This window comes from Micromys minutus (assembly GCF_963924665.1).
Source record: "Micromys minutus genome assembly, chromosome: 10".
Classification (NCBI taxonomy): Eukaryota; Metazoa; Chordata; class Mammalia; order Rodentia; family Muridae; genus Micromys; species Micromys minutus.
The window spans coordinates 46,885,046-46,903,515 of record NC_137979.1 but is presented as its reverse complement, the minus strand read 5'-3'; the positions used below and the strand labels follow the sequence as shown (position 1 = coordinate 46,903,515).

Below are 18,470 nucleotides of genomic sequence, written 5' to 3'. Positions count from 1 at the left end.
TTTCTTTCTTTCTTTCTTTCTTTCTTTCTTTCTTTCTTTCTTTCTTTCTTTCTTTCCTCTGAGAAGGATCTCTCAGTAGCCTAGTCCATTTGCCCAGACTGGCTGGCCAATTAGTCCCAGGGAGCCACTATTTCTGCATCCCAAGTGTTGGGAGTACAAACATGTGCCCTGCACCAGCTCTTTTTACATAGGTTCTGGAAACTGAGCTCAGGTCTGTATCTTGCAAGCACTGTACTGACTGGGCTGTCTCCTGGCCCCAGAATGTTCAGTTTAGCTATTCAAAAAAAAAAAAAAAAAAAAAAAAAGTAATGATGATGGATGTCTTAATCAGGGTTTCTATATCCCACACAAAACATCATGACCGAGAAGCAAATTGGGGAGGAAAGTGTATTCAGCTTACACTTGCACATTGCTGTTCATCTCCAAAGGAAGTCAGGACAGGAACTCTCACAGGGCAGGAACTTGGAGGCAGGAGCTGATGCAGAGGCCATGGAGGGGGGTTGCTTACTGGATTGTGTACACTGGCTTGCTCAGCTTGCTTTCTTGTAGAACCCGGAACTATCAGCCCAGGGATGGCCCCACCCACAATGGGCCCTCCCATCCTTGATCGCTAATTGAGAAAATGCCTTACAGGTGGATCTCATGGAGGCATTTCCTCAAGGGAGGCTCCTTTCTCTGTGATAACTCCAGCTTGTGCCAAGTAGACACAAAAACCAGCCAGTACAATGGGGAGAAAATGGTCCCAGTATGCAGGAGGCTGAGGCCAAAGGACTGTCATAAGTCTCAAGCTCAGGGCCAAAAAACAAAACAAAACAAAACAAAACAAACAAACAAAAAAACCCCCAAAACCATTGTCTCAAAAGATGAGCTCTTGGGAGACAGAGGAAGGTAGATGTCTGCGTTCCAGGCCAGCGGAATATACTTAGTGAGACCCTGTCTTTTTTTTTTTTTTTTTTTTCATTTATTTATTTCATGTATGTGAGTACACTGTAGCTGTCTTCAGACATGCCAGAAGAGGGCATCAGATCTTATTACATCTTGTTGGGAGCCACCACGTGGTTGCTGGGAATTGTACTCAGGACCTCTGGAAGAGCAGTCAGTGCTCTTAACTGCTGAGCCATCTCTCCAGCCCATACCCAATGAGTTAAGAACATCCTGGGCTCCCTTGCATGGTGCTCTGGCCTGGCTGTTTTCTGGCCCTCACTGGGGCTACAGAAGAGTTTTCCAATCTCCTCCTGTGTCTCTCTGTTCCCAGCCCTGCTCGCCAGTGTCTGACCCTCCCACAGCAACCAAAATCCTCACCTTCTGTTCTGTTGGACACCTGTGGATTCAGTCTTTAATAATTAATTAAATTTATTTAATGTTCATTGGTGTTCCACCTGCATGCTTGTGTGTGTGAGGGTGTTGGATCCCCTGGAACTGGAGCCATAGACAGTTGCCATGTGGACTCTGGGAACTGAAACCCGACTCTCTGGAAGAGCAGCTAATGCTCCCAACTACAGAGCCATCTCTCCCTCCATCTCTTTCTGTCTTTTCTTGATGTGGTCCATCAGCTCTGAGCTCTGTTAATCTCCGTCTTCTACCCCTATGCCCTGGGGACCAGAACATTCTTGCAACATCCTCACCCTGGGACTGGGACAGATATTTGGTTCTTTCTCAAACTCTTGAGGTTTTGCTTTCACTGAGGCCTTTCTTTCCTGTCTGTTTGTCTGTCTATGAATGAGACTGTGTCCACTATATAGACCAGGATGGCCCAGAATTATACCTGCATCTGCTTCCCAAGTTCAGGCATCAAAGTTGTGCCCCACCATGCATGGTCTGATCATCCAATTTGAACTTGCGGTCAACCCACATTCCCTTCTCTGCCTTCCCGATCCTTTGCCCCTCCTTATAAACGCAATTTCCTCATTTATTTAGGCTGTTGGATAATGCGCTTACTCCTCGGGTCCCATCTCTAGACTACCACTGTGTTACTGACGTTCAGGTAGGCTTAAATCTTTTTTTGTCTGTTTGCTTATGAGCCTAGCCTCCAACTTGCTGAGCCATCTCTCCAGCCTCTGGCCTCCACCTTTTGATGTCGCTGAGGATGGTTGTACTGGATAGTTTTATGTCAACTTGATAGAAGCTAAAGTCATCTGAGAGGAGGGAACCTCAATTAAGAAAATGCCTCCGTAAGATCGGGCTATAGGTAAGTTTGCAGAGCATTTTCTTTTCTTTCTTTCTTTCTTTTTTTTTCTTTTTCCTTTCTTTTTTTTTTTTTTTTTTTTTTTTTTTTTTTTTTTTTTTTTTGCCAGTCAGTCTTGCACTTTATTGTCTGTCTCAGGCTTTGACTGCATTATACTTGCAGTGGGTACAGCCGCTCCTTTCGCTGCTGCTTCTTGGTCTTCAACTTCTCCTCGAGCTTGGTGAGCCGGCGGCGCATAGCTTTAGTTTTCTTGGGTCGCAGGTCTAGGGGCTTATACTTCTTTCCCTTGTAGAATTTCCTGAAGTTTTCTTTTTGAGTCTGATTAATGACAGTGAGGACACCGGCAATGAATTTGCGTACGACTTGGAGAGCTTGGACGAAGCGCCGCCTGTCACTTTGGCGACGCGAAGCTGGGACAGTTCCACCTTCAGATCGTCCAGTTGTTTCAACAACAGTTCCTCCTTCTTCTTGCCGCGCAGGTCCCGAGCCTTAATCTTGGCCATTGCTGCGTTGTTCATGGCTGAGGCCGCCCAGTTGGAGAGGAAGAGAAAAGGGCGGGACCGACTTCCGTCATCGGGCATTTTCTTAATTAGTGGTTGATGAGGGAGGGACCAGACAATGTGGCTTCCAGTCCTGGGCTGGTGGTTCTGGGTTCTTATGTATTGATTATTTTATTTTATTATTTTATGTGTACAGATGTTTTGTTTGTATGTCTGAGCAGCACATGCAATATCCTAGGTGGCCATAAGAGGGCACCAGAGCCCCGGGGATTGGCGTTAGAGATGGTACTGGGGATTAACCCAGGTTCTTAAGCACTGAGCCATTTCTTCAGCTTTTGTTGTTGTTGTTTTGTTTTGTTTGAGACAGGACTTCTCTCTGTAGTCATGGCTGCCTGGAACTCAGAGACCCACTTGCCTCTGCTTCTCAAGCACTGGAATGAAAGGAGTCCAGGAGTCCTGGGTTCTATAAGAAAGCAGGCTGAGCAAGCCATGGGGGAGCAAACCATTAAGCAGCACCCCTCCATTGCCTTTGCATCAATCAGCTCCTACCTCTAGGCTCCTGCCGAGTTTGAGTTCCTATCCTGATTTCCTTTGATAATGAACTATGATGTTTTAGTGCAACAGCAAATACATTTTTTTTCTCTCCCTAAGTTGCTTTGGATGTAATCACAGCAATAAAGGAACCCCGACTAAGACAATGACTTTGAACTTAAAAAAAATTTACCTGTTTTTATTACCGTGTGTGTGTGTGTGTGTGTGTGTAAGTGTGTGTGGCTGGAGCATGTCAGTTTCCCCGGATCTGGAATCACAGGTAATTGTGAACCCTTGGGTGCTGGGAACCCAGCTGAGGTTCCCTAAAAGAGCCAAGCACTTATCTGGGGAGCCATCCCTCCAGTCTCGACCGTAAGCTTCTGATGCTCTGGGCTCTACTTTCCTGCACAAATCATCCCCAGTATGTATGTAGTCTTAATGACTGAACCCGGGCTGAACTTTGGGCCTAGTGCATGGTAGGCAAGCCCAAACATGTCTACATCATTTGGCATGGCTTGTAGTACGGCCTTGAGAAATGCCAAACACGTGTGACTTGAAGGATATTGTTTAGGTAAACACCCCAATATCTGCGAGTAGGTAGCGATCTTAGATTTTATTAATTCTTTATTTCTAATTGTCTCAAAGACTTCTTCCCAGGCATGTTCCCGGTCTCCTTGCTCCCAGGTTCTCCAGACAGCCAATGACATCATCGTCCTCACATACCCTCCACCCCGAGACTCTGAGACAGTGGCTGTGTGTCCTGACACCCCATCTCCTATCTCAAATGCTCTCCTCACACTGCTGTGCTGATTTCCCCTTGTGACCTAGATTTAATATCTCCTGAATTACCATGGCTTTTATTCTGGGGGCAACCCGACTCCAAGTTCAGTTTGGAGGCCACCCATATGCCTTTTCCTTTCTGTATCCCTTGGAGCTCCAGCTGTAACCTGTTTAACACAAGCTAAGAGGAATTTAGATGTCAGGGTCTAAGTGGAGCCATAGAATGGGCGCACTTTCCGCGGCAGCCACACGATGGCAGCACAGACCGGGTTTTGGAGACGGGACACCTGCTGGCTAAGCCTGGCGTCCAGCTGACGATTACTGGGGCTCCAGAAGAGTGTGGCACAGTCCTCTCTTTAAAGCTGAGGATTTTAGGGCTGACCCAGGGGCAGCAAATACGGGGCTGCGTGTCTGTGGACCCACCAGGAAAGGGCCTATAACGGAGTTGAGACAAACATCCACAAATACTGGGTGTACCGTCTTTTCCACTCACTGTGGTCTTTCCATGTATGTATGTGTGGGTGCATGGGACAGGAGCATGCCCAGCGTCTCAGATAGCCCGTTCCCATCTAAGGCCCTTTTTGTTCGTTTCCCCCACCAGCAAAAAACAATTCAGCTTAGCAATTTTTGCTCAGCAGGTAAGGATGTTTGGTATCAAACTTGTGGATCTAAGTTCGATTCCACCTACGAACAAGATGAAAAAGAACAAATGACTCCTGTAAGCTACCCTCTGATCGCTACAAGGGCACTGTGACGTGCGCGCGTACACACACACACACACACACACACACACACACACACACACACACACTATAATGAAAATGTAGGACAATTTCTTGTGGAGTGATCTGAGATAAACTCTTTGTGCCGTGGGGGACAGCTTCCCACATGTGCAGGGAGGTCACTCCTCTGAATAATGGATGTCCGAGTGACAAATGGCCCTGCAGCTGCCAACATCTGATACTTCGGAGGCCCCGACTGCTCCAGCTTTGATAGAGTAACGTCCTACCTGAGGTTGGGAGGCAGTTATGCCACAGGGCCAGCAGAGGGCGCTGTGCTCTCTGGACCTGGCACTGGATTCTGCAGTGGGGTTGTCTTAGCCTGAGCGGATCTCTGCAGGTCATCTGGGATGTAGTGGGCAGCGTCTGTGGGTGTTGACACGGCTTGCAACTGATGGCCGGTGTTCTGGGTGGCGATTGTGAGTTTACCTACAGTCATCCACTAACTCATCTAGTGTTTAAGCACCTGTCAAGTGTCAGGCACTGAGCTGGGGACAAAGCTGTTAGCAGGTGCATGTCCTGTTCCATGGTTGAAGATCTAGGTGACAAGAATTAGACAGGGTTCTGAGGGACTTCAGGGGAGGGGACAAGGTGAGGTGACAGCCAGGAAGGCATGGGGAAGCTGGGGTGGCAAGGCTGTACGGGAGCCAAAGTGAATGAAAGATTCATAGGACTCTTCAGGCACTGGCCTGGGGTGTGTGGAGACCAATCAGAATCTAGGACTAACCTAGTGCAGACAGTGTGTGTGCGAGAGTGTAAAGGGTGGGTACCTGCCAGGCCTGGAATGAGCAGGGTCCAAGGAGCTCAGCTTCAAGTGCCAGAAAGCATTGTATCCCTTCTGTGAAGGTCGTTGGGCTGTCTGGAAAAGGGGGGGGGACATTCCTGTCCTTCCCAGTGGAGACTAGACAGTCGGTGAGAGCTCAAGTCACTTCCAGAGTCCAGGTGAAGGTGGAGAGTGGAGGCTGCTGGGAAGGAGGGAGAGAGTGGGGGGGGGCACAGAGGGTGGCAAAGGTTGCTCTGAGCCCCAGCTGAGTCAGGGGAAGTGTGGGGCAGTGGGGAGGAAAAAGTGAGAATCATGTTTTTCCCATTATGAGGATTAAAGCTTCCTGGTCAGGGGAGGGGAGAGGGGGTGTGTGGGTGTCATCTTGTTCGTCCTCTGCAGGCCAAAGAGCAGGATTTGAGGGCACTGGGTCAACAGAAACCATTTCAGGCCATTTATCAGATTTATTTCCCTTATAGATGGGGTAACTGAGGAAGAGGAGTCCACTCTTCTAGACTGAAATCTCAGTTCTTAGTGGCACATTTTAAAGATTTATTTATTTTATGTATGTGAGTACACTGTCGCTGTCTTCAGACACAGCAGAAGAGGGCATCAGATCCCATTACAGATGGTTGTGAGCCACCATGTAGTTACTGAGAATTGAACTCAGGACCTCTGGAAGAGCAGTCAGTGCTCTTAACCGCTGTGCCTTGATGGCACATTTTAAAATGCAGGATACGGACTTGTTTATCAGTATTAACCTCTCCTAGTACCTGCTAATGATGAGTACTTCTGGCTCAGTGTCTCTCCCATGAGCAGCACTGAGATCCTTAGTGCTTTTACTTGACTCTGTGTGTGTGTGTGTGTGTGTGTGTGTGTGTGTGCGAGCCCATGTGTGCACATGTGTTTTTCCTTGCATGCTGTCCACCTTAATCTCGTGAGGTAAGGTTACTCATTGGTCTGTGATTTGTGGGATAGGCTGGCTGGCCACTGAACCCGAGGAGTCCACCTGTCTCGGCCTCCTCAGCGTTGGGATTTCAAGTGATCGCCCCACACCTGACTTTCCACCTCTCCTCTACAGGGAAGAACATGGAGGTTCAGAGAAGTTAGGTGGCAAACCCAAGGCCTCAGCCAGCAAGATTCACACCCGGAGCCTGGCTCCGAAATGCTCTCCCACTTGCTTGCAAGGCCACATCTGCTATGAATCTGCTGGATAGGCAGGGTGAGGGCTGCCTGTGTGTACCCTGAGTGCTAGAGGAGCCTAACGCGTAGGAGGCAGATAGAAGACAGGCTCAGCTGTCAGAACTGCAGTCTCTGAGTGGATGGCCCTGAAGTGTACAGCTTACCCCGCTTCTTCCTAGGTGCCATTTCCCCTGTGTCTTTGCCTGGCTGGTATACGCATCAGCCTGGAACCCCCCCCCCCCCGTGACACCAGCAAAGTGAGTGACCACAGTGATTCCTGATGATGCTCTCCATCCCCTTAAATATGCCTTCGTTTCCCTTGGAGTTCTTTCTGGGTAGTTTCCCTCCCTCTAGGCAGGTGCTAGGGGTTGGGACCACACTGTTCTTTTCTAGGGTGTTCCTCCTCCACCTGGCAGAGCATCTTGGGTGGTGTTCAAGTGGTGTGGGGTGGCTAATCTTAGTTGCCACCTTGACATGAAAGATTCCCACAGAGGGGAGACCCTCAGTCAAGTCTCGGGATAACACGACCTCCCAAGAACTCATGAGAGACCATCCTTGCTGCAATTACATGTGGTTTTTTATTAACCAGTGCACTGGGGTCGAGACTCATATCCCATGCAGGAGTAGAGGAGTCTGACCACGAGTGGCTGGGAGATGGGGGTTTAAAAGAAAAAAAACCACAACGGGGGGAGGGGGGTACGTCATTGAAGAATACCAAAAATACAAGGGAAATACCTGGTTTCTCAAGATTGCCTATAAGGTGAAAATTACCAGTGAAGAATCGCGAGGGGGAACATCTGATTTCTCAAGATTGTTTATGATGTATTATTTAACTTTTATGTTTTTATGGTCAGTCAGTTTCTGAAACAGAGTCACCCTGACCTTAAGGCCATAAATTGTTTATGGTTAGCCAGTTCCTGAAACAGTCACTGGACCTGCTATCCTACATTTTTGGCTCTACTCTATCGGCTAGGGGTCTTCTACTTTACCTGTTAGGGGGTCAGGATTTATCCTGGTCTTTCATTCCCCAATTCTTCTAGTGCCTAGTTCTAATCATAGAACTAGATCTCAGTATCTTTATAATATTGATTTTCTTTACTTTGTAAAGCACTATATTGCTGGCGCAACATCAAAATCTGCACACCGCTCACTCTTTCTCTAACAAAAGCTACTAACTTATTAAGGATGCATGGTCCAAATGTAAGAAGCAAAAGCAAAATTAAAAGAGGCCCCACTAATGAGGAGATTAAAGTGGTCAGCCATGGGGATCTGTTAAACCATCCCTCACACCATCCTTGTTCTTCTCTGTCTCTTTTCCTTTTGTCTAGTCTTTCTCTCAGCTTACTCATAGAGTCTTTAATCACTCCTGAATGATCTATGTAAAAGCAACATTCTTCTCTTAAGGCAGCACATAGCCCCCCCCCCTCCTTAAGGAACAGTAAGTCTAGTTCCTTTCTGTTTTGCAAGACCACCTTTGGGGGGGAGGTCAGCGATTCTTGAAGCTTAGATATGGATTGTTCTAGGGCTCACAAATCTTTATCTATTGCGGATCTCAACGAGTGAAAATATCGAGGGGTCTGTATTAGTGCTGCTGTGCCTGATCCCACACCTGCGGCCACTCCAAGTCCCAATATGACTGATAAGGTCAACAAAATGGAAACGTCTTGGGTGCTTATCAAATTGATGTTCAAGAGTGCTGGCAGGGTGATAATAAACCCGAGGGACCAGCTGGATGAGTATACAATAGTCTTTGGTATCATCAAAGACAGAAGTGAATATACAAGGGTTAATCCCAAACCACATGCCCACCATTTATTAAGCATGGGTACCAAGAATCTGTTAGTAGATGTCTGTGGGCTCGTCAGGGTCTCATTACAAAGATGTCTATAAGCAGCTGGTGGGTTCCCTATGCAGGTCCCTTTTCCTGAGACCTCTGTAAGGGTCAACTTGTTCTTATTGTTCCAGACACAGGTGTCATGGTTGGTAGTGTTATTAAAGGTTGCAGACACCGCAATGCCTTCATAATAAGGGGGTCCTGAGGAGAGGCAAAGCCAACAGGATTCAGTAAACTTTCTAAGCCTCCGCAATATCTACTGGTGGCCTAGTTTCGGCCATCTCAGGGGCAAATGTAAAATCCTAGTCTCCCCAAGTGGCACCTTGCCTCTGGATTCCCACACCCAAACTTGCCTCAGGGTGAAAATCTTTTAGGGACGTCTAGGGGCATATTCTGAGGATCTGTGTCAGGAATGCCCCAGGAGTCCAGCCCAGCTACCAACTGACAGAAGTCAGAGTGAGCGTAGGACACCACGTGTATGGTGGGGCCACTTTGGAGGTGAACCATATCAGCTCCCCAGTCTGTGAAGAAACTTGCCAAGTCAGTTTTTGAGGGGCATGGGGGTTTTTACCCACTACCAGTGAGGCACCTGCGGTGCAGACGCAACTTCAGAGGATCAGCAGTCTTTTCCCATTTCCATTCATCTTGGGATGGATCCAGGGTGCTCTTTTGACGTGGGATGAATGGATCCAAGCTGAAATGCCTTCAATCGAAACCACTGTAAGAATTGTCAAAAGCACCAGATACACGGCCCCTTCCAGCGAGGTCCTAGGTTTCCCACTCGATAAAGTCGGACCAGGACAGCGTCTCTGACCTGGAACTGGTGGGGTACTTCCGAACTCCCAGTTTTGTAGGCCTCCTTCAGCTGTTTTCAGGTTTCACGTCTCACTACCTCTAGGGCTTCTAGGTGGGCAAAAGGGGTTTAGAAAGAACAGCATCAAGATCACGCACTCCTCCCAACTCAGTGAACGGTGGGAGCCCCCTAACCAGAATTTCGTAAGGGGTGAGTTTAAAACATCCAGGGGTGTTTCAAACTCAGAACAGGGCAAAGGGAAGGAGAGCTGTCCAGTCATTCCTGCTGGTCTCTAAGGCCAATTATGGTCCCTTTTAGGGTTCTATTTATCCTTTCTACCTGACCTGAGCTCTGGGGTCATAAGCACATATAATTTCCAATTAGTCCCCAATAAACAAGCTAATTAATATCTGACTTACCTGGGCAACACAGATGGCCCATTATCTGATCCAATTACCTTAGGGGTGCCAAACCTATGGAAGATCTCTTCTGGAACCTTCTTAGCTATGACCGCTGCCACCGTTTCTCCAATCCAGGAGAACTATTGTACCCTCTCCGGCACCCAGACAGGAATCATCCAGGTGTCCCTGGGGTTCCTTAAGACCTCTTGGGATGTCTCCCAAGGCAACGCAGTTGGTGAGCCCCTAGTACAACTACCAATACTCACACTCCCCGCCTCTACCCGATACGTGAGCCTTCATCTCTACCCGAGACGTAAGTGACTGCAAAACCAGAACCAGAACTCACGAGCAACTGCAGAACCAAAAGTACAGAACCAGAGTTTAGCTGGCACAGAATTACAAAGACACAGACAATATCTCATCTCCAAGATGGTCTTCGGAGACAAGGGTGGTCGTTAATACCAGACGAGCCCCCAAATGAAAGACTCCCGCAGAGGGAAGACCCTAAGTCAAGTCTCGGGATAACATGACCCCCCTAAGAACTCACGAGAGACCATCCTTGCTGCAATTACTGTTTTTTTTATTAACCAGTGCACTGGGGTCGAGACTCATATCCCACGCAGGAGTAGAGGAGTCTGACCACAAGTGGCTGGGAGATGGGGGTTTTAAAGGAAACAAACCACAACCCGGGGGGAGGGGGTACGTCATTGAAGAATACCAAAAATACAAGGGAAATACCTGGTTTCTCAAGATTGTTTATGATGTATTATTTAACTTTTATGTTTTTATGGTCAGTCAGTTTCTGAAACAGAGTCACCCTGACCTTAAGACCATAAATTGTTTATGGTCAGCCAGTTCCTGAAACAGTTACTGAACCTGCTATTCTACATTTTTGGCTCTACTCTATCTGCTAGGGGGTCTTCTACTTTACCTGTTAGGGGGTCAGGATTTATCCTAGTCTTTCAGATACACCTGGGAAGAAGGAGCCTCAGTCCAGCTACCTTCATCAGAGTGGCCTGTCCGTGCCTGCTTCTGTAGATTCTTAGGGCAATGGTTCCACCAAGGACTGAATGCCTAGATGCGCTTTCTGAAATGACCACCAGGTGGCAGCAGAGGCCAAGAATCAGTGATCAGACCAGATGCTCGGTCTGCCGGCAGGGGCTGCTACTGCCTTTCAGAAGCAGAGAGCCTAGGGACCTGCTGTGGGGCCAAAGGAGGCTCAGGCCAAGGGAATTTCTTTTGCCAGGCAGCTGGGTGATCCTTTACTGGCCTAGTTTGTGCAGAGAGTCCTGCTTATAGGCCCCACAGCCCAACTGTGGAGGATGCTGTGCCCTCCAGGCATAAAAGATCCCCGGGGGATGAACTGTGAGGCTATGCCCCAAAAAGGCCTTGCTAATGGGCACCTACATTTGCAAGCCATACAAGTCACAAAAATATCTGAGCTCAGGATGTAGCTCAGTAGTGGATCACTTGCCCTGTCATCTTAAGGCCCAGCATAACAAAAACAGAAACTAATGTCCCCAAATCGGAAAGTAGTGTTCCTTTGATGTTTTCAGAGAATGACCACGTCTGGTGTTGGAGTGTGTTCAAGGTGGTAATCTGCATTCTGGGAATGGAGCAAGGGGGTAGGAAGTTCAGGGCTAGCTGGGTGGCGGGGCTACATAATACCTTGTTCTCAATAAACAACAACAAAAGATAATGCTCAAACAAAAGAGTTCCATAAAGCTGGGCTTATTGGTAATTTCCTGTAGCTGGCAAGATTTGAGAGGTTAAACTGAAGCAGGAGGATCTTCTAAAATTGAGGTCAGCCTGGACGGTACAGAAAAGACCCTCACCCCCTTTTAAAAGGTAAACTATCTAAAATGTAAAAAAAAATCGTTTTGTTTTTTTCATTTATTTTTATGTGTGTGGACATTTTGCCTGTATGTATGTCGGTCCCCTTGGGGGCCAGAAGAGCGTGTCAGATCCCCTGGAACTGATGTTATAGATGGTTGTCAGCTGCTATGTGGGTGCTGGGAATAGAACCCAGATCCTCTGGAAGAGCAGACAGTGCTCTTAACTGCTGAACCATCTCTGTAGCTCTGCACAAGTCATTTTTAGCTGTAGGGTGACCTTGGTCCCATGAAGACCGAAAACAGGACTGGACACACTGTAGGTACTCAACTATGTAGTGCTGATTGTGCCCCAGGCCCCATAGTAGGGCCTCTTGAGCCCGTTGTGGTCAGGTTGCTGTTCTCAAAATCAGCGAGTTTTGGGCCCTGCTTCCCTCCGTCTGTGGGACTCATGGTGTGAATGGTAGAGGCCATGACTGCTGGCTGCATCTCCAAACCTTGTGCTCCACCTTAGCCGCTCCCCTCATCGTGAAGCCCCGTTTTCACCGAGAGGCCCCACTCTGATCTCCTCCTAAAAACACATAAAACAAAAGGCACTTACTGCTGACTATAGAGTTCATGAAGGATTTTATTTTTGTTTAGATTTTTTTTGAGATAGTATATATACCCTATAGCACAGGCTGGCCTTGAACTTACTACGTAGCCAAGGATGACCTTGAACTTCTGATTCTTCTGCTTCCACCTCCCAAGTGCCGGGAGGACAGATGTGTCCTCAGGCATAGTTTTAGGTGGTGCTGGGGCGCCAACCCAGGGCTTTGGGAATGGACGGCAGTTGGTTACCAACTGAACTACACCCCCAGCCCGAGTTCATGAGTAGTTTTTTGTATTTTTGGTATTCTTCAATGATGTACTCCCTCCCCCCTGGGTTGTGGTTTGCTTCCTTTAAAACCCCCATCTCCCAGCCACTTGTGGTCAGACTCCTCTACTGCGTGGGATATGAGTCTCGACCCCAGTGCACTGGTTAATAAAAAACCTCATGTAATTGCAGCAAGGATGGTCTCTCGTGAGTTCTTGGGAGGTCGTGCTATCCAGAGACTTGACTGAGAATCATCCCTACAGCCCAGACAGAGAACACGGTCAGTCTTGATACTCTGAGAGGTAAAATCCCTGCAGTGTACCCTGGGAGGTAAAATCCCTGCAGTGTACCCGTCCCAGGGGAGCCCTGGGACCCTGGTGAAGCGGGGCGGGCAGGCACGTGGTGTACGCGGTTCTGATAAATGAAGGGAGAGCCGAGCTGTGGCTGAACCCTGGCTCCTGGTTTCCAGCCACATTGCTTCGGCCCCATCCTGTTCTGCCTGTGTCTGTGCTTTTGTGTTTCTCCCCGCACTGGCGTCCTCCTGGCACTTGCTCGCACCCAGCCACTCCAGATGCGGACTGAGACTGCGGTCTCAGCATCTCCTGCTTTGGTGGCCAGAAATGCAGTCTCAGGTTCAGCCACAGGTAGAGGCCGAGCAGCGCTGGTTTTGTCTCTTCCCTCTGAGCAGCGACTGTGCTTCTGCCTTCCCTGAGGGTCCGAGGGCTTCTGGAAGGTGGATGTTGAGTCTTAAGCATCCTCTCTAGGGCTTCCATCCTTCTGCACCTGGAGAGCCGAAGTTGGATTCTTGGAAGAAGGAAGGACAATGGGAGACTGAAGGTTTTTGGGGGAGGGAAAAAGGAACTTGTGGGAAGAAGGGGCCAGAGGTGAGTGGTTTAAATTTGGGAAGTCGGGCTGGAGAGATGGCTCAGTGGTTAAGAGCACTGACTACTCTTTTGGAGGTCTTGAGTTCAAGTCCCAGTAACCATATGGTGGCTCACAACCATCTGTAATGGGATCTGATGCTCTCTTCTAGTGTGTCTGAAGACAGTGACAGTGTACTTACATACATGAAATAAATGATTCTTTAAAAAAAATAAAAATAAATCTTTAATCTTGGGGAGTCTAGTCCTCCACTGTGATGGCTTCTGCCCAAATTGACTCAAGGAGTCTGGACTCATTTGTATACATTTGCATGTACTTTTAAAATTTTATTTATGTGAGTACACTGTAGCCGTTTTCAGAAACACCAGTAGAGGGCATCGGATCCCATTACAGATGGTTGTGAGCCACCATGTGGTTGCTGGGAATTGAACTCAGGACCTCTAAAAGAGCAGCCAGTGCTCTTAACCGCTGAGCCATCTCTCCAGTCCTGCATGTGCTTTCTATTACCTTCAAGACTCCCTTTCTCTTTTCTAGGCACCTAGAGAACAGGCTGGATGGGGGGTTTGGGGGTGGGGGGGGGGAAGAGACTGAGAGGGCCAAGGTCTGAGGCACTGGGAATTCACCTGGGCCACAGCTCTCCACCTGGGAACTAAGCTGGTGATCAGCATCTTCCTTCTGGGTGATTCTCTCAGCCCAGGGCTAACTAGGGCAGCTTGGCTGGCTCTGGGCTGGTCCCTCTTGCCAGGGTGTGTTCCTCAGGGTTTCCTTTTTCCCACATTACTATGCCATACACAGACAAAATATTGATCTAGAAAATATGAGAGCCCACTGTGTATGAATCTGGTTCCATAAAACAGGAGCCATGAGCTGAGGCTAACAGCTAGAAGTCATGTCATGAGGTTAGAGAGATGGCTCAGCGGTTAAGAGCACTGACTGCTCTTCCACAGGTCCTGACTTCAATTCCCAGCAACCACATGGTGGCTCACAACCATCTGTAATGGGATCTGATGCCCTCTTCTGGTGAGTCTGAAGACAGCTACAGTGTACTTATATACATTAAAAAAAGAAATCTAAAAAGAAAAAAAGTCATGGTCACCTTTGGGGGGATAGGGCCTAGAGAGAGGCACAGGGACGCTCTTGGTACCACTCACGTTCTTTGTCTTCTGCATGCTAGTGACATGAATGGGTTCATTCTGAAAGTTCATTGAGTCCAGAGGCCCTGAGATCAGTTCCCAGCAAAACCATGAGATTCCTCACAACAGCCTATGACTTGAACTCTAGGAGATTCGCTGCCCTCTTTTGGCTTCTGTGGGCACTCACACATGTGGAACACACAGACAGAGACACAGACACAAACGTAGACATAAAATAAGGATGGGCAGGAGAGATGGCTCAGCAGCTAAGCGTGCTTGCAGCTCTTACAGAGGACCCAGGTTCAGTTCCCTGCACCCACACAGTGATTCACAACCATCTTTAACTCCAGTTCCAGAGGATCTGAGGCCCTCTTCTGAGCTGTCCAGATACCAGGCCTGTGGTGTATATACACACTTGGAGGCAAAACACTCACACATGTAAAATTGAAAGGTCTTTGAAAACAAGCCCAACAACTATCAAGTTGCATGAGTGTGACCCTAACCTTCAACAGGCAGGCATTCCATGTGTGCTAGGACCCTTCTAGAAGCTCTCTGTCTCCCACCCATCCTTTGGCTCCCCCACTCATGAGAGTTCCCGAGTTTCCTCTGTATATACTCTCTTTGCCAGCTGGATTGTGATGTGGCCAAGGGCCATGTTGCCCTTGTGTCCTTTGGCATGGGGTCTGTACACAGAGACGCCTTAACATCTCTGGGGTACTTCACCTACCTAGAGAAGGACACACACTCCTGTCCTCTGAAGGACAGGACCAAACCCCAGCTTTGGAGGGGCAGAAGTGGGCTAAAGGACAGGGCAACAGAAAGAGTCAGAAGAGAGAGGGCTCACTTGGGGTTGCCTGGCTCCTCAGAAGAAGGCTGCTCTTCGCTATGTTGATGCCCTGGCCTCTTTTCCTGCCTTGTCTACTGAGGGTGATACTTCTTGTGGCCTGTGGTTTCCCGAAAGCCCACTCCTTGCAGAGCCATGTCTTTATACCTGGGGAGGAGGAGACAGGGGCCTGTCTGTTTTGGACTTGTTTGCTTGGGCCCAACTTACCCCCCGCCACTGCTTACCCTGAGAGTCAGGACCTCCTGGCTGCCGTAGTTACAGGGACCTGTCAACAGGCACTGAGGTCCTTTCTGACCCAGGACTTCCTGTCACTAAAGCATTGTTCTCTGGCTTCTGTGTCACCCTTTTGTGAGTAGGAGAAAAATTCAGGCAGTTGTGAAGTCAGACAAGTGGGGGGGGTTCCCCCTGGGGGACCTTAGAGCCTACCAGGGAAGTATGGTTAGTAAGGACCAGCAGGCTGTCACTTTTAGCTGACAGGTATGTGGTGACAATGTCCTCCAAAGCTCTGTCCCCAGGTTCCCCATGAGGCAGCCAGAAGTGCTGGGGAGGGCCCGGGGGAGAGTCCAGAGCCTAAGTTTTGGCCAACTGGATTCTAACCTGCTGCAGGCCTGTTGTTCCCCCCTTGCCTCAGGTTAAACTTCTTGTCAGCGAATTTTCCCTACAGGACTGAGCTACATCCCCCCAAGAGTAGTTGGCACTTTTGTAAAGGAGCCTGTTGGATTAGGAGATCCCTCCTGCCTCATAAGCTGAGGCCAAAGTCTACGCCTGAAGTTGTTCGGCATGGGCGTTGCTTTTGGCTAACGTTTCTAAATATTAGGGGCAGCTCTGCAAGTCCACCATTTTAGCTCTTGCACGCTCATCGTCCCAGCTAGCTGCCAGGGCCTGAGCTTCATTCTCTATGCTTGTCTCTTCTGGAGGCCCAGCTCTGTGGCCACTGGAGTATGTACTTGCTGGCCTCCCTCCAGCCTGGGCCATTTCTATCCGGGACTCTTGGCTCCAGGCTGCTTGATCTTGGGCCCAGGATCAGCCCTGCGCAAGGTCCTCTGAGCCCACTTGGTGAGCATGCCCGGCCTCTTGTCTTTCTTTTTTTGTTTTGCCAACAGGAGGCTTTGGAAGGGCAGGTCTGAATCAGACTGGAATGAGCTCATGTGTTTACTCAAAGCAGAGAATTGGGTTTTGGCATTTCCTGGGGGAAGGGGCAGGGGTGGTGGTAATGGTGGTGGTGGTGGTGCACGTTTCATTTGGAGGAAGGACCTCTCTTGCCCTCCCTGCTGTGGTGACCACCATTCAAGGTGTCTTAGGCTGTCTGCAGGGCCCAGGAGACTAGCTAGACTCCGTCTTACTTCTAGAATGCCCACGCTGATGGCGCTGCTTGGCCACAATCTGAATTCCTTACTTCCCTGGACGCTTGTGAATTAAACTGTGGTTCCTCCCCAACCCCTAGACCATCTCTGCCCCATCAGTGCGGGTGGGGGGGTGGTGGCTCTGTGCTGTCTGTTGGTCAGAGGCCTCCTGCACTAGGCTGTGTGCTCTCACACGCTAGACAGACCCTCCCTCAATACTTCTATCTCTAGCTTGCCTGTAGCTCAGACCAGTGCTTCTAAAGGTTGGCTTTTGCCTAGAATGGCTCTGGCTGTGAAAGCGACCTGGTGGGCTGCTCTGTGTTATTGCTGGTTGGGGAGAAAGGCTAGGTCCTGCCTTCAGGGTCAGTGGAATAGGAGGCCCTTCCTCTCTAAGACCGATTAGTCTTTCTGACCGTAGCACCGGCCCCTTGTCCATAATTATCACATCCTGGCTGGGCCCAGAGGTAGAGAACTAGTCTTTCCTGCCAGGGACTCCAAGGCAGATCACAATTCTGTGTCTGGAACTTCATCCTGCCGTTCCTTCTCACAGACCTGTCAAGCTCACGACAGGAGAACGGAGTAAGAATGTTCCCTCAAAAGCTGCCTAGTCCAGTTCCTGGTACTTCACAGGTGGAGAAACTGAGGTAGGGACAGTGATCTGCCCAAAGTCACGGGTCCAGATCTGGTACCTATATCCAGGGACTGGGTCCTAGGTAGCCCGAACAGGCTGAGGTATGAAGTCAGTCAGTCCTAGAGTGGGGACGTACATCTCAGAGGCCCAGTCCCTCCAGACTTCTCCAGAACCCTCTAGCCCACCCCAGGTGCAGAGAGCTGCCCTTCCCCCAGCATCTGACCCAGCCAGGCTCTCTCCTAGAGCCAACCAGGGCTGGGTGCAAGTCTGTACTGGCCCTGGGAGCTTTGAGTCCCAGCTGGCCCTCCCTGCCCTGGGGCTCAGGGAGCGGGATGTGAGCCCCACACCCCAAATCCTCTGCCTTCCCTCCCCACCCACACTTTTGCCTGGGGCCCAAACATGGCAGAGAGCCAGGGAGCCAGGGAGTCAGGGAGCCAGGCCCTCACCCTCTGGCCTTGGTAACCGAGGCACAACACCCAACACTGGAGACTGTTTGTCCTGCCAGCGCCACACCCAACCAACCTAGGCCTGCAGTTCAGTACGCTGGGGAAGAGGCCTAGCTAAGGGTGGGATACAGAAGCTCTGGACGAAGGGCTCAAGGGCCATGGCCCGGAGACCCTCACCCTTCTACCACGCTTCCCAGTTTTCCAGTTTAGAACTATGGTCTGAGCAACTTGGCTTCTGCTCCAGCCCCAGCCCCGGATCCCTGGTTGAGCTGAAGAGGGAAAGGCCCAAGTGGAGGGTCCAATTGTGATCCGCAGCAGAACAGAGGCCAGTGGACCACAGCAGGGTCTCAGGGAAGGAAGCCATGGTTTCTTTCTCTCCACAGGCAGCAGACGGAAGGGAGTTTGACTTCTTCAGTCCTTGCAGAGCTCTGCTGTCTGGTGCCTAGGGAGGAAAGGACTGGTCTAGCCTGGAACTGTGGGGTTGGCTCAGTGGGTAGAATGTGGTACTTGGGGAGGCTGGGATGGCTCAGATCAGAGGGTAGTCTTCTGGCCTTTGCTGGACTGTGGTTTACATATCCTAGGGCTTGGGATTGTGGGGAAGAGAGAAAGGCTGATGGGGCATTCCCTCCAGAGGATCTATCTCTTTTCTAGAAAGAACAAGGTCCTGGCTTTCAGGGTGTACTTGGGCTGAGGGAGTGAGACTGAGCTGCCTCAAGGGCTCCTGTCCTAGGAGACAGCACCTGAGGATCTCATGGGGC

At 49.6% G+C, this 18,470-nt stretch overlaps 1 pseudogene across 1 annotated transcript; it reads right to left on the bottom strand.

Moving 5' to 3' along the window:
* Positions 1–2,335: 2,335 nt before the first annotated feature.
* Positions 2,336–2,688, bottom strand: LOC308426409 (large ribosomal subunit protein uL29-like; annotated as a pseudogene). Its single transcript has one exon. The product of its transcript is annotated as a large ribosomal subunit protein uL29-like (transcript).
* Between the last annotated feature and the right edge of the window lie 15,782 nt (positions 2,689–18,470).